Source organism: Sturnira hondurensis, unplaced genomic scaffold (genome assembly GCF_014824575.4).
Source record: "Sturnira hondurensis isolate 20B ecotype Veracruz unplaced genomic scaffold, ASM1482457v3 Scaffold0022566, whole genome shotgun sequence".
Classification (NCBI taxonomy): Eukaryota; Metazoa; Chordata; class Mammalia; order Chiroptera; family Phyllostomidae; genus Sturnira; species Sturnira hondurensis.
Genome location: NW_028095197.1, coordinates 13,807,343 through 13,823,797, shown reverse-complemented (window position 1 = coordinate 13,823,797; position 16,455 = coordinate 13,807,343).

The window sequence follows — 16,455 nt, the reverse complement described above, 5'->3', positions numbered from 1 at the left end:
TTTTCAGCTCTTTGTAGGCTGCTCTGCTATTACATACCCTCTTTCTTACTTTCAACTCTGTGTGTTTGTGTTTCATGCACTTTTGATTGATAGACTCGTTAGCAGTTATTTTTTAAAATATATATTTTGTCATATTTTCAAACTTCTACCCCTGGATTTACAATACAATACGAAACAATACAATTACTTGTATTGTCTGCTATACAAGTATTTAGATTGTCTACTTTTTTTCTACCTACATCATTCATTCCTTTCTTTTTTTTTTTACCCCCTGTGGTTCATCAGTTGTTTTGTTTCTTACATCTATTCATTTAAAATTTTTTCAGTAATCAAGGTATTTCCTGTCTCATCATATATTTACAGATTCATTTCAGTTAGGTTTAATACTTTTTGAATTCGTTTTCTCTAAAATATTTTATTTTTGCAGTTTTACTCTTCCTTTTTCCCAGTTGGATTCTGAGATTAATTTTAAAGGGAATGATTATCATATTTAATATTTATCTTATTTTAAAACACAATCTATAGAGATGACAATGTACTATCACTTAGATGATTATCATTATTATATCTGTGCCTTGGATTATAAACACTTCCTGTCTTTGGTAAATATCCTTCAAAAAAGATGATCTTCTAGTCATCTTTTAACTATTTCCAAGGCTAGACTTTATAAATTCCTTTGGCATTTTAAAATTAATACATGAAAAGACGCTCAATATCGCTAGCTATCAGAGAGATGCAAATTAAAACCACAATGAGATACCACTTTACACCAGTAAGAATGGCTATCATAAACAAAGAAACAAACAACAAGTGCTGGAGAGGTTGTGGGGAAAAGGGGACCCTAGTTCACTGTTGGTGGGATTGCAGACTGGTACAACCACTATGAAAAACAGCATGGAATTTTCTAAGAAAACTAAAAATGAACATGCCTTTTGACACAGCAATTCCACTATTAGCAGTATATCCTAAGAACCCTGAAACACCAATCCAAAAGAACCTATGCACGCCCATGTTCATAGCAGCACAATTCACGATAGCCAAGAGTTGGAAGCAACCTAGGTGCCCATTGGTAAATGACTGGATCAAAAAACTATGGTACATTTACACAATGGAATTCTATGCTGCAGAAAGGAAGAAGGAGCTCTTACCCTTTGCAACATCATGGATGGAACTGGAAAGCATCATACTTAGCGAAATAAGCCAGGTGGTGAAAGACAAATACCATATGATATCACCGTTAGCAGGAATCTAAACAACAAAACAAAACAAGCAAGCAAAATATGATCAATGACACTCAAATATGGAACAGGCTGACAGGGTCCAGAGGAGAGAGGGGAGAGACTCATAGGGGAAGAGGGGATGGATTCACATGAACAAGTATAAAGGACACATGGACAATTACTAAGGTGGGGGAAGGAAATGGGAGGGAGGTGGGGAGCACTGAGGAGGGGGCAGGGCTGGGAATATAAGCCAGAAAACTGTACTTGAACAAGAATTAAATTTAAAAAATAAAATAAAATTAATACATACCTCTTAATGGTACTATCTCTGGCACCATCTTTTGCCTTCAGGTATCTTCCTCAAATTACCAATTAGTCTTTACTTATTGCCTAACTATTAAGTGAAAAAGAGAAAACCTGTGAGGTTGGTTGTCCTTGTATAAGTCAAACTTTTTTCTTCTGTTTTTTTCTTTCATGTTTTTGTATTGTATACAACTTTACTGTTTTCACACTCTTTAACCTCAATTCATGATAACAGAAGGATTTGTATTTTTCAGATAACTGAACCAAGGGTAAATAAGAATATGGAGTCTGCCCAAAGCATTCCAGTAATTAGTATATTAATGGCCATGGTGGCTACTATAGCAGCCTGCGCCATGCCAATCTTAAAGGAGTTATTCTTTGAGCAATTTTCAATAACAACAGAGCTATTTCTCAGAAACAAATGATTAGGAACAACACTTGACAAATTCATGGCTTAACTTTTTCCCTTCCCTTCCCTTCCCTTCCCTTCCCTTCCCTTCCCTTCCCTTCCCTTCCCTTCCCTTCCCTTCCCTTCCCTTCCCTTCCCTTCCCTTCCCTTCCCTTCCCCCCTCCCCTCCCGTCCCCTCCCCTCGCCTTCCCCTCCCCTCCCCTCCTGTCCCCTCCCCTCACCTTCCCTTCTTTCCTTTTTTCTTTTAACTAGACTGCTGTACTTAATATTAAATCCTCTCCTGTGCTCCCAGCTAGTACTGCAAACATTGCTAACTGGGCAGACTAAAGTTTGAAACTAAATATATATGTTGTCATTTTACTCAACAATTTCTGGAAAATGTATTGCAGGTAAATCAGCAGGTGTTACCAAAGCTCTCGAGAAAGTACACATGAGTATATTTAGCCTCATGATGGATATGTTTCCCTGCAGAAGCAAAACAAGCATCTGATTTTTGTAGCCATTACTGAGGCAGTGTAGATTAGTCATTCGGAAAACAAATGAGATTTCTCCCCTATGCAATTTTGAATGTTTTGATTGACTTTTGGATAATAGCCTTCTCGATTCCTTTGCAGCATTTTTCATCTTCAACATTGTGCTCTACTCTTTTGTTCTAAGAGAAGTACCAAATATCTCCTATAAATAATTCCAAAATATAGTTTTAAATGCTTTTTGTTATATAAATTATACAGGGGGAACTTGTGAAATATGTATCTAAGAGTTAACAAATAGATATGCATATTTTATTCATTTTGTGTTTCATTCTGGAGTTTCAATGAGATAGATTGGACATCAGGAAAGTAGATATAAAAAAAGAAGAGAAAAACTCATCAGGCTATGATATTTACTTATGTGACAAGATTTTTCTGTTCCAAATCTTTATGACAATGACCAATTTTCAATTAGAAAACATCACTGATTAACATTTAACTTAGAAAAGACCCAAGTTAATGACAGTGCAAGCCTTCTCCATGTGACAATCTTGATTTATTTTCCATTCTTTTCTGCCCTTATCTGCCTCCTGTGAGGACACATTTTGTAAAAGGCAGCACCCAGGCTCTGTTGACTTCTGATGCGCATTGACAGAAGATTGGAAGGCAAGGAAAGGGAGATTGGGTGTCTGTTTCCCTTGTCCCTTCTTCACCAGGCCAGAGTTTTGTCAGTGCTCATGTGCCCTCCCAGGCTGGGGATCATGGTCCCTGCCCCCTGCCCATTCAGGCATAAAGGTATTAATGTTTCACAAAGGTGCTAATGTCTGAGCACTTTGTCATTCCTCATTGGTTCCCTTACCCCTCTCCACACATCTATAAATTATCCTTTCATTGTATTTTCTTTAATTAAAAATTTGAAAGTGAAGTCTGTTTTCTAAGAGGATTATGATAGAGTAACTGATAGCTGGGTTCAACACAAGAAATCAAACCCTCAAAATGGAATTCAGCTTTTGTAACAAATAAACTGACTAAATGGACAATCTTGACACTGGTAATTGATGCCATGCAGTAGAAACAAATATTTTAATATTCACTCTTTGTGGCATTAGGTAAAGAGTCAGTAAGGCCAAGCCATCAAGAGGACAAAGTGGCACCTTGTGTTTGTGTTTCCTGTGTGCTGCATACGGTAGTTTGGTATTTTATCTAAATAAAAGAATGACAATGGAATCTGAATAGCCAAAATGGTGAACTACACTGGCCCATCCCCATTTTTTGACCTAAATAGATTTTATTTGACCTTTTTTCTACTGCCCTGTGCTTGAGGAAGCTGGCTTTTACAGACTATATTGCTAGATAGCTTTGTTTTCTGTCTATTATTTAGGCTGTTTTCTCCCTCACCCATTATTCATCTCTATGAACTATCCTTTCACTGAACTCTCTTAATTTAAACTATTTTTTAGAGATTTTATTGATTTATTTTTACAGAGAAAGGAGAAAGAGAGAGAGAGAGAAACATCAATGGGTTGCCTCATGCACGCTCCGAACCAGAGGCACCTGGCTGGCCACCCACGATGTTCCTTGACTGGAAATGAACTGGTGACCTTTCAGTCCACAAAGAGATGCCCAAGCCACTGAACCACACCAGTCAGGGCTAATTAAACTCTTTGATGTGCTGTTTCCTGCCGCTACCCTGACTGATAAGGCAAATACTCTAAACTACAGATGGAAGCATTGGATTTTTGTTTTTGACTTTGCAGTTTGTAACCTACATTATATTAAGAGACAGGGAGCCTGAAGTCATGTACCTCTACTCCATCTGTTTTTATTCCCTATGGATTAAACCTGATCGAGTGGGAGAGAGAGCCATACTGGAACCACTGAAAATACTGCCTGCAATGATCTCTGAAAGGGGCAAAGATAGCCACATACAGCATAGGATGTGTTTAAAATAAATGTGACAGCAATGAAACTGACACTAAAATTAGGGTCTGAGTATGCAAAATGGAACACACAGATTGTGGGAAAATGCAATCAGTTTTCCTGGTTGGGCAAGTAGGAATCTAGGAACTGAGGAAGAGCCATGTGTTTCTGCTTTTCCCAGAGGGTACACCTGCTTTGCCCAGTGGGTACGCAAGTGACTTGAAAGAGCAAAGAAAGTAAGAACTTTGTGGCTGCTGTGAAGGTTAATTTTATGTGTTGATTTGAATAGGCCATGATACCCAAATATCTGGCCAAACACCAGTCTTGATATCCCTGTGAAACTATCTTTTAGATGAGATTCACTTTTAAATTAGTAGAGTTTGAATAAAGCTGATTACCTTCCATAAGGTGGGTAGGCTGCATCTAAATAGTTGAAGGCCTTAATAGAAAAGCATTATGTGACCTCTTAGAAAGAGGGAATTCTGCCTTCAAACTGATTTCCGTCTCTAGCTGCAGTATCAGCTCTTCTCTGGGCTTCTAGCCTGCTGGCCTCTCCTGCAATTTTTAGACTTGCTAGTCCCCAAATAGAGTGAGTCAATTCCTCAAAATTTCTCTCTAAATATACACATCCTACTGGTTCTATTTCTCTGGAAAAACCTGACTGATACAACCTTCTAACCTGTTCTCTTTTCTTCACCTCACCATGAACAGGTTGCAAAATGAATATGTAAATTGGTTTTTAGTTAGCAAGAGGAGCTGAAGGAAAGGACTCATTAGGAATAGAGGAAAGACCACCCTCACTTTCTCAGGCTTCTCTCTAATTAAAGGACCCAAGTGATGGCAAGGAGATTTACTTTAAATCAGCTTTGATTAATAATGGACACTGACATTTTCATAAACCTTATTGAGTAAATGCGCATACAGAAAAATGTTCTAAAAATTTGTCTATTATAAATGAATACCATTTGCTCAATTTTCACAAATGGAATACATCCATGCAATCAGCACCTAATCAAGAAACAGAACATTAGAATACTGAGAAATAAATTTAAGGGCCAAAACAAATAAAATAAATTTGCTTTTTGGATATGTCCTATAATTCCTAATTGTTTAATGAAAAGGTTGTGGAGTTAATATTTCCTTCTGATTCTTCCTAATGCAAAAGCAACAAAGTTTGTGTGCAGGTGTGTGTATTCAACCGTAAAAGGCTGGCATTTAACTGAAGAATTTGATTTTATGCCATAGGTCTTTTCTGGTAATATATTGTGCATATTCAAATTTATAATGTTCAAAGAAAATTCAAATATCCTTTGTCATAGTTTTACTAAACCCACAGATTCCTTTAACTAATAGGTACCATTTTTCTGTCAGACAAACAAAACATTGTCATTTCAGCAAAGCAACTACAGTAAATTTAATGCAGCAATTTGGTGAGTCAAAATTTATTTTTCTGATTTTTATTGAATTAGCCTAGTTGCTGGAATGTCTTGCTATCATATAGAAACACTCTCTAAATTTATGGATCCAGCTTTCTTTTTCCTATCCTAGGTAGGATTTGTTTAATAATAGCTCATATGTTGCTTTCCTTTGGTATAATGTAATAATTAAAGTCATTAAAGAAAAATCATTATCTCAAAGGAGAGAACACTTATAATCCATCATAAATGAGTGGTAAGGGTCTATTTTTTATTAACAAGTCCTATAATTAATTGTTTAATCCATGTATGGCTTAAACAAATTGAATTTCATGTCTACAAATATTTCATGCTTACAAAAATTTTTCTAATAAATTTCTGCATATCTTTAAAAACCTTGGCTAAGTTCTGGGTTATGATTTTTCATTAAATTTAAGCCTTATAAATAGATGGCAACAAATGAATCTGTAAATTGCCTATTATATTTAGCATAGCTCCAGGCACACTAGGATGTTTATTAAATATTGTTTGGTGATTTCAACCTGGAAATGAGGAAATGAATAATATATAACTCAGTAATTGGTGGCTTTAATATTTTTAGAGAGAATAAATAAATTGAGTAATAAAAATAGTTAGCATTTGTATGTTATTGTGCCAATGTTTATGGGACACTTTCATTTTTCCCAGTCCATTTTCTATTATTATTAATACACCATTTTATAGATGAAGAAACAGGCTCAGCAAGATATTATAATTTTAGGATCCATGCTCTGTCCACATTGTTATAAATGGGAAAATTTTATTTTAATTAGACATACCAACTGTTGTTTCCATGGTAGCCAAGCAGAGACAGATCACTTGGCTGTAAAGGCTTCAGGATCAGAAAAGAAAACAATTCCTAGCTTAAGGCATTGAATGAGCCCATTTCCAAATAAAATAAGTATGTTATTTATACTAAATGTGATTTGAGACTTTAATGCTAGTATTAAATAAATTCTAGTTTACTTACAATTTCCAGGAAAAAGAAAATGTGCTACATAAAATCGGTCTGAGAATCATTACTTTGATTTTTTTGCACCCAGTTGACATGGTCTGGCTTTTTAATAGGATTAACTTAGAAATGAGAATTTTCACAATTAGATCTCTAATGTACCAGCATTGGTTTACTAACTTTCTTCCACTTGTTCCCATTTATGTCTGGCACTTAAAGAATACAGAATATTGTGTTTCTAAATATGCAATTCTTTCAAATCCCAAGTATACAGTTCTTTTAACTAAGTTACAGGATGACAAAGTACTGTGGTATTCTGTAGAATTCTCTACATTGAAATTTTATTATAAAGTACATCTTTTAAGGATATTTAGTGTTTTGCTAACCTGTATGCTACACTGTCAAAAAGGAATACAGTACAATAGCAAAAATAATAAAACACTCTAGCAAAGTGGCATTCATAAAATATACAAATATCCCTGTACACACATAAATAGGACTTTGCCTATTGTCTCTATAAATTTGTAAGAACCATGGCAGTCATAAATTGGTAAAGCATAAATTTAATTAGTAAAATCTGAGGCTTCAGTGAAGACAGTTACTAGATTATAAGAAGCAACAACAATTAAATTTGAATAATTGTAGAACCATATCCATTTTTGGAAGGACATGGTTCTATAATTTATTTATTTATTGCATTAGTATGTTGGTTTATTTCAACTTAAAACAAACACCAGTGATTCCAAGCCATCCCGAGAAAAAATTAAGTGAGAATCACCATAACCAAGAATATTTTTTAAAGTGAGCAGATTAATGGGATACTGACATAAACTATTCAAGTTACCTTAAGTTTAACAGAGTACACAACTCAAAACCATATCTTCATCTACGTATGATTCTGCATATGGCAAAAGAGGCATTTCATAAGAATGAGAAAAAGAACTCAATACTAGCTCAAGCAAATATTTGAGAAAAATCTAATTAGAGAATAGTTTCTTATTGATAATTCCAGATAAAGGATTAACACATTTAAAAGGGAATCATAACATTTCTTTATAAATGTCAATATGTAACTGACCGTTTAGTTATAGATTAAATATGAGACCAATGTAAAAGACCGATGTCTCTGTCTCCATACAGTTTAATGTACTTTCATTATCAAAAGCCCCTGATGCTTGGAAATTGGTGTTGAGCACATGCTTATGAATCCTTTTTTTTCTTTTTGACTCCTGAAAAGTTGATTAGACCAATGACAGTCAATCAACAGAACTGGAAGGAATCTCTCCAACACACCTATGTCTTCTGTTTTCTGGAAAGACCCAGATTTCTCAGGAAACTTGCTCTTGGTGATCATGCTATACAGACTTATTTGTATGAAGAAGGAGTAAATAACACTGGGAAGAAATAAGCAATGGCAATGGCAAAGAACTCATTGACTGAGAAGGAGGTCATACTTACCATCCAGGATAAGTGTGTTTCATCACAACAGATTTAATGGAAGAAACAAAGAAACAGCCCTAAGAGAGGGCTTAAGACAAATAAACAACAAAATAATATTTCTAATGCATAATCTCTATAGGCCTAGGAAGGTAACAGGGTAGATAGAGTAACATTAGCTCCAGACCCATTCTTCATTTTCCCACCCCACCTTACTTACGCCACTTTAATTTAAAAAATCAAATTTTCAAGGGTTAAAGCTGAAATTTTAGGTATTCAAGTCCTTAAATTAAAGTCCTATAATTAAAGTCCTTTCTCTCCCCAAGAACAAAATGAAACACAGAAACAACTTTCAGATAGAAAGATATTCATTTCCTTAGCAACAGTTACTTTTATGACTGTCACACTTTACACATTACATTAAAAAATTTTAGAGTCCTCCAGAATCCTGTGAATGTAAAGTTAGAGGATGAAGCAAACAAACAAAAAAACAGATTTGCAGATTTTAGAGATTTTCAGATGATCCTGAAAACATCCGTTCAGTGTGTTTTCAATCAATGCAGTACGGAGGGGACTGTTTTGTTTTGGCCTGGCAAATGTGACTCAGCTCTGTATGGAAAACCTACAGAAGTGAAGTGGTGGGTAGGAGCCAGACCTTCAAACCGAGTTTTCTCGTGGGCGTCAGGCCTAGAAAATGCATACAGATTGTTATGAGTTGCTGTTGCTAAAACTCCCTCACCGGGTCTAAAGCAACAGATGTGCGTTGTCTATCTTCAAGGTAATAATATCCAAAGCCTGTATGAGTTCTCCCAAGGACAGAGCTAATCAGCTCATCGTCATTCCCCTCTGCATGTTATTTTCATTTTCTTGATTGTCCCTAAAATGTAGACAATAATATTCTATGTAATAGATAATACATTTTTCTCTGATATAAGACCCCTAGGAAAACAATAAAAGCTTGTCCAGGCAAGGCTCAGGGTGCTCCCCTCTTGAGGGAGTGGCCGAGGCACCCATAGGCACTCTCCCCTTGAGAGAGTGGCCATGCTGTCCCCTTTTTCTCCACAGGGTTGCTGTCACCTGTGCATTCATTCTCCCCATCAGCCACAACAGGCGGACTCTGCTGGCCAGGGTCCGCCACAGCAGTACCCAAGGAATAATGTAGTACGATATTCCTCAAACTAGACTGTACCTCAAAATCACCCAGTAACCTGGTTAAAACACAGATTGGCTACAGTTTCTGAGTCTCCTGGTTTGGGGTCGGGTCAAGACTATGTCTTTCCAAAAATATCCTAGATGATAGGGAAGATGCTGGCCCACAGACCACACTTTGTGACTCACTGAGGAGAGGCTGCTCTGGAGGTAACACTGGTAAGTTAAACACCTAATTCCATTTCTTAAGGGTGCAGCAAAATGGTTTATTTGATTCCAAATCTATTTGAACCTCATTTTTCATTTATGAAAAGGGGAAATTAATGCCTATAACAAAGGGTTGTTATGAGATTTAAGCTAGACTAACACATATTAAAACAGTATTTGAAAAGGACAATTATGCAATAATATTATTTTTCCCTGAAAATCCCAATGTTTTGCATTTTATTTTGTATTTAGGTGTGTTGACTTTCTTTTACATTCCATTTGTTAATGATTTCCTCATGATGCATTTTAACCATGAAGCAAAGTAAATGCTGTAATTAAAATATTAGCAAAATCTTTTCCAAGTATAGGAGGCCAAACTTTTTTTAAGGTTTCATTTATTTATTTTTAGAGAGAGGAAAAGGGAGGAAGAGAGGGAGAGAAACCAATGTGCGGTTGCCTCTCTCATGCCTCCTACTGGGGATGTGGCCCACAACTCAGGCATGCACCCTAACTGGGAATCAAAGCAGCGACCCTCTGGCTTACAGGATGGCACTCAATCTATTGAGACATGTCAGCCAGGACAACAACTTTAACTATTTTAAGGTTGTTTGTCAAGAGAGGAACAAACTTGAAGAGTCGAGTTTTATCATAGTTGTTAAATCTGGAATGCATGTAGAGTATTGCATCGATTCCAGAGTCTATTTCCTCTATTTTCATCACCAACTAAAACATAGAAATTATTATTTTTCTATTATTCTGAGTATCATTTTTATTTTTAAAATTTTCACCAAATTTAAAAAATATTGAAATTATGGGGGTGACATTGGTTAATAAAACTATATAGGTTTTCAGTGTACAATTCTATAATATGTCATCTGTATATTGCACTATTTACCACCCAATTAAAAAATGGGAAAAGGACCTGAATAGACACTTCTCCAAAAAGGACATCCAGATGGCAATACACATATGAAAAGATACTCAACATCACTAATCATCAGAGAAATACAAACTAAAACCACAATGAGATATCACCTCACACCTGTCAGAATGGCTATCATCAGTACGTTAACAAGTGTTGGTGAGGCTATAGAGAAAAGGAAACCCTCATGCATTGCTGGTAGGAATGCCTATTGGTGCAGCTACGGTGGAAAGCAATATGGAGTTACCTCAAAAAATTAAAAATGGAACTGTTTTATGACCCAGCAATTCCACTTCTGGGAAAGAAACCCAAAACAGTAATTCAAAAGAATATATGTACCCTTATGTTCACTGCAGTGAACTATTTACAGTAGCCAGGATTCAGGAGCAGCCCAAGGGCCCATTGGTAGACTAGTGAATAAAAAAGCTGTGATACATTTGCACAATAAAATATTACTTGGCTCAAAAAAAAGAAAAGAAAAAGAATATCTGAGTAGCATTTTTAAATTGATTACATTAATACATGAAGAAAAAAATGAAAAACAATCTGGTTTTGCAATTTTATAAATTAACAGACCTATTATAGATATAAAAGAGGATTTTATTTAGGGATTTACACAAAGCTATATTTTAATTTATTTTTCTTTTGTTATTTAATTTGTTGAGGTTACCCAGGTTAATAAAATTATAGTGGCTACAGGTGTACAGTTCTGTAATGCACCATCTGTATACTGTATTGTGTGTTCACCACCCAAGTCGTGTCTCTGTCTGTCACCAACAGAGCTATGTGTTTAAACTGCTATTATTTTTATTTAATAATGAATGCATGTTTATTTAGAAAAGAGAAAATGATATTTACAGAAACATCTTTCTATTCATTATTGACACGCAGTTTATGTCTTCACGGATGTTTCTCTCTCTGTGTCTGTCTTTCTCGTGTGCATACCGAGAAGACACAGAGAAAAGAGAGAGGCCGACTCTCATACCTTCTCAGACTGTGGCCAGTTATAACTGGCAATTTTGAAAAAGTCACCTTATTCAGGGAATTGTAAAAATATATCATTTATTTCAAATTAGGCTCACACCTACATGTTCATTGATCTGGTCTCCCTTTGATGTAGGGCCAAGGAATGAATACTCATGACATTAAAGTGGACCGAGTGAAATTTTATTCTGTTATTCCATACGCTACACTCCTAGAATCCCAATTTTAGGTTTTAAGATAAAGTAGAAAGTAAATATTTTATAAAGTAACACGAGTGTAGAATCCTCCAGCATTTCTATAATTGTTTCTAATCTCTCAAAGATGTCTGCATAATTGTTTAAACAGTATAATTTTTCATTACATTTGCTTGGGACTTTGCAAAACATTTAACTTAGAACTCGTAGAGACTGAAAATTTTCACATGACTATTGCATCAGATTACATAAATCTTCTTAAAAAGTATGTCATCAAAATAACAAGTTCCTGACCAAAACCGTTAGGAGCAAACACGAGCAGCTGTTGGTTGCCTGACCTGGTAGGGGCAGAAGGGCACTGAATACTCCTTTTGCTGCATTAAATATGATGTTATGTTTAAAACTGATCACCAATAGGCAGAAAAATGAATATATCAAAAACAACGTGTTCCTACTGTCATTTCTTATGCTATAATCCCTTCTCTTTTACAATTTCTAATTTTGATTAATTGTCCTTGTTTATGCGTTGCTGAGCAACTTTCAGAATATGTGTGGATGGCATGCTTTTCAATGTCTCATCTATCTGAGAATATTCTCTTGATGTAGCTGTGCACAAAGGTTAACTTGGCTCTGTGATACCAACTAAATGCCTTTATTTATTTTAAAAATCTTTTTTAGATGTACAGAAAAGGAAGTGCTATCTTTTGACTTTGGGTATTGCTATGGATATGTTTCAAGATACACGTTTCTTTGAAGATATTCTAATCTCTCTTCCTGGACTATTACAAATACTTGAAATGGAGACGCATTCATATGCATAAATATATCCTTATGTTTATTTACGTGTAATTTGTTTCAATCAACAAGTATGTCTGAGTGTTGCTATGGTTAATTAGTCCTGCCATGTGCTGAGTTACGGATGCTCATTTTTTTAGAGACGATATACTAACCTGCTCTAGAGCACAGACTGCAGAGTCTGACAGCCTCCGGTTTTACCCTGTTTCTACCATGGAGCAACTATGATCTGAGGCCGCTGATCTCTTGGTGTTTCGGTTTTCTTGTCCGTAAACGGGCATGACAAAGTCTTACTCATCACATGAATATTAAATTGTCTTCTATTTAAAAAAATGTTTGCAGTCATAACAGTAGAATCTGTTATGAACAGAATGTCACCCAAATGCCATAAACATCAATGAATTTAAATCAAAATATATGCAAATAAAACAATTAAAGAATGAGATGCGTTATAAAATGTAAACAATAGTGAGATTGCTTGGAAAATATTTGAAGATATCTACAAAACCTCCACTAAAACACAGAAGAGTCAGTGACTAAAATGCTGATGAACATTTGTATGTCCCCTTTGGAGAAGTCTCTACTCAAGTCCTTTGCCCATTTTTAAAAAGACTTTATTTATTTATCTTTAGAGAGGAAAGGAAGGAGAGAAGGAGAGAAATATCAATGTGTGGTTGCCTCTCGTGAGTCCCCTGCTGGGAACTGGCCTGCAACCCAGGCATGTGCCCTGACTGGGAATTGAACTACTATCGTATGGTTCCCAGGCCTGCGCTCAATCCACTGGGCTACACCAGCCAGGGCCTTTGCCCACTTTTAAATTGGGTTATTTGTCTTCCTGGTGTTGAGTTGTATAAGTTTTTTACACATTTTGGAAATTAACCCCTTATCAGATGTACCACTGGTGAATGTGTTCTCCCATTAAGCCAGTTCTTTTTTGTGTGTGCAGGGCTTTTTAGTTTGATGTAATCCCATTTATTTATTTTTTGTTTGTTTGTTTTCCTTGCTGTAGGAGATATATCAGCAAAAATATTGCTATGTGTGATATTTGAGATTTTACTGCTTATGTTTTCTTCTAAAATTTTTATGGTTTTGCAGCTTACATTTAAGTCTTTTACCCACTTTGAGTTTATTCTTTACATTTTTTATCCTCATGCAAGGAGATTTTTTCATTGCTTTTAGAGGAAGGGAGAGAGAAACACTGATGTGTGAGAGAGCATTGATTGGTTTTCTCCCATAAACGCCCAGATGAGGAATCCTATGCACCATGACAGGGGATGAGGCCAAACCTAGGAATGTACTCTGACCAGGAACTGAATCTGCAGCCTTTCAGTTACAGGACAATGCTCCAACCAACTGAGCCACCTTGGCCAGGGCTCGAGTTTATTCTCCTGTATCATATAAGTTGATGGTCCATTTTCTTTTTTTTTCTGAATGTAGTCCAATTTTCCCAACACCATTTATTAAGGAGACTGTTTTCACTCCATTGTGTGCTCTTGCCTCCTTTGCCAAATATTTATTGACCATAAAGGTGTGGGTTGATTTCTGGGCTCTGTATGCCAGTACCATGTTATGATTACAGTGGTTTGTAGCATGGTTCGATATCCAGTATTGTGATCATTCTAACACTGTTCTTCTTTCTTAAGACTGCAATAAGAAACGACTAAAATAAAGCCCTTAACTAAAAAAAAAAAGTGCTTGTGGAATGTGAAAGTTAGTAGAAGTACTCCACATACTTCTAGATTTTATAGTATAATATGCGATGTCAGACTTCACTGATTATATACATAGTTACACACTACATAATTATTATATATAATTATAGTTACTATACTATATGTAATTATATATAATTGTATATTATATATACTGTGCTATATACTATAGTATACTATGCCATATACTATCCTATATGTTATATGATTATAATGACTATACTATAACTTATATATAGTTAATATATGTTTTTAATGTTTACATTTTATATTTACCACATTAAAAATCACTTACTATTTCTATGATTTTCATATTAACTGTCAGACATCATTCTTCACTTTAAAAAAATTTGTTTTGTTAATCTCTTAGTGGGAATATCCTGGGTTTACATTAAATAATTTTTATTGTGTTTCTTTTGCACTGCTCTTAACAGACAATTTTGAATCAAAGATTGTTGATTTGGGGAATAAAAGAAGATTAAACACAGAGACAGTTTGTCTTTTTAGAACAGGAATGCACAAATATCAATTCTGTTATGATCGGAACACATTCTGTTATCATATACTTAGCAACTTCCCACATTGATGTTACCCTGTGAATCGTCTAAAGGCATAACATTTTGCCTCTTGCTTTAGTTAATTTTCTGTTGATTCTCTCTCTTAAAAAAAAAATTCCACCACTAGTTGCCTAGTCAGAAGTAGGAAAATAGGAAGAGGAAAGATAAAAATAACTACACCTTTTAACTAGGTCTTGGGTCATGTTTAATTTAGATAGGTCAGGAAAAAGGAACCCTTTCATAGATGGCATACAGCAGCTGTCTATGCTCAAAAAATAAAATAAAATAAAACAAAAGGAGATAACTATCATGTGAGTCACAGAATTTCTAGACAAAATCGATCTGAGATGCAATCATTGATCAGTCTTAAGATACTTTTAACATTTATAGTTAACTGACTACAGTTACCATACATATGACTTACTAGTAAGTATGGGAATTGGTTTTATTTGTTGAATTGTCTTACTAAGTTTGATGTATTATTTCTGGAGTTTTCTACCCATTTTCTTTGAACTCAGTCTCTCTGCTTCATTAAATATCTCTCATTAATCTTACCTACAATTTTTTTGTTCACCGTCTCATTCCCCATTCATCGATAATCACATAAGTTTTAGCTATCTCAACTATATTTTTATATTAAATGTTTTATTTTGACTTCTTTTTTTCTGAAAATTATATTTACTTACCTCTTGACTGATAGATAACACATTTTTCAGTGAAACTTTCACTTTTTCAAATTAAGAAATGTTAATAGGATTTAAGTAAATTTTATTCTATTATATCATTGATATAAATGAGATTTTACAGTTAGCTCTTGATGACTGATTTTTATCTGTTCTCCTCTGCATTATGTCTAGAAATCAAGAAGAAACTAGGGACAGTGCCAACCACATCCCAGGAATTTTTAACAATATCTCCCTGGCTTCAACATTCCATAGGTTAGCTCAATGTGGCAGTAAATAAAAGAAGCATTGGATACTTTTATTCAAATTATTATATTTCTTGCCATCTCATCCAGTTTCTTCAGTCTCCCAAGGCAGCTCTATTTGTATTTTGGTTTACTTTCTAAGCAGTTTATTTTGATATATTGTTTCACAAAATCATGCTTTCTTGAATTTCACTGAGAATAAATAAAAAATTCCTAAAATGCACTATTTATTTTGTTGTACTAGTACATTTGTTTCCATTTCCGCCCACCACTCTCCCCTGCCCCACCCATCCCCACCTCCCACCCCCAATATTCTACCCCCCCTTTGGCTTTGTCCATGTGTCCTTTATACATGTCCCTTCATGACCCTCTCCTTTCCCCCTGTTATCCCCTCCCCCTACCCTCTGGTTACTGTCAGTTTGTTCTTTATTTCAGTATCTCTGGTTATATTTTGCTTGCTTGTTTGTTTTGTTGATTAGGTCCCACTAATAGGTGAAATCATATGGTATTTGTCTTTCACTGCTTGGCTTATTTTGCCTAGCATAATGCTGTCTTCTTACTCCTGTGGTAATCTATACTCCCCTCCCCCACACCATAGTTTAAGTCTCTACAATGGAAAATTATTTCACAGGCTCATGTTTTGTTACAGTAATTTTTATTATATTTGTTCACAGATTACACAACAATTGAACTTCTACATCTCATTTATATTAATAAACAGAATGAATGATGTTTTTCTGGCTCCCCTAATTGCGAACATTTTGCTATTAGAACTTTGTTTCAGTTTTTAAGCATGGGAAATTTAGGAGGGTGGTAAAATTGAATATTCACAGCTACTAACC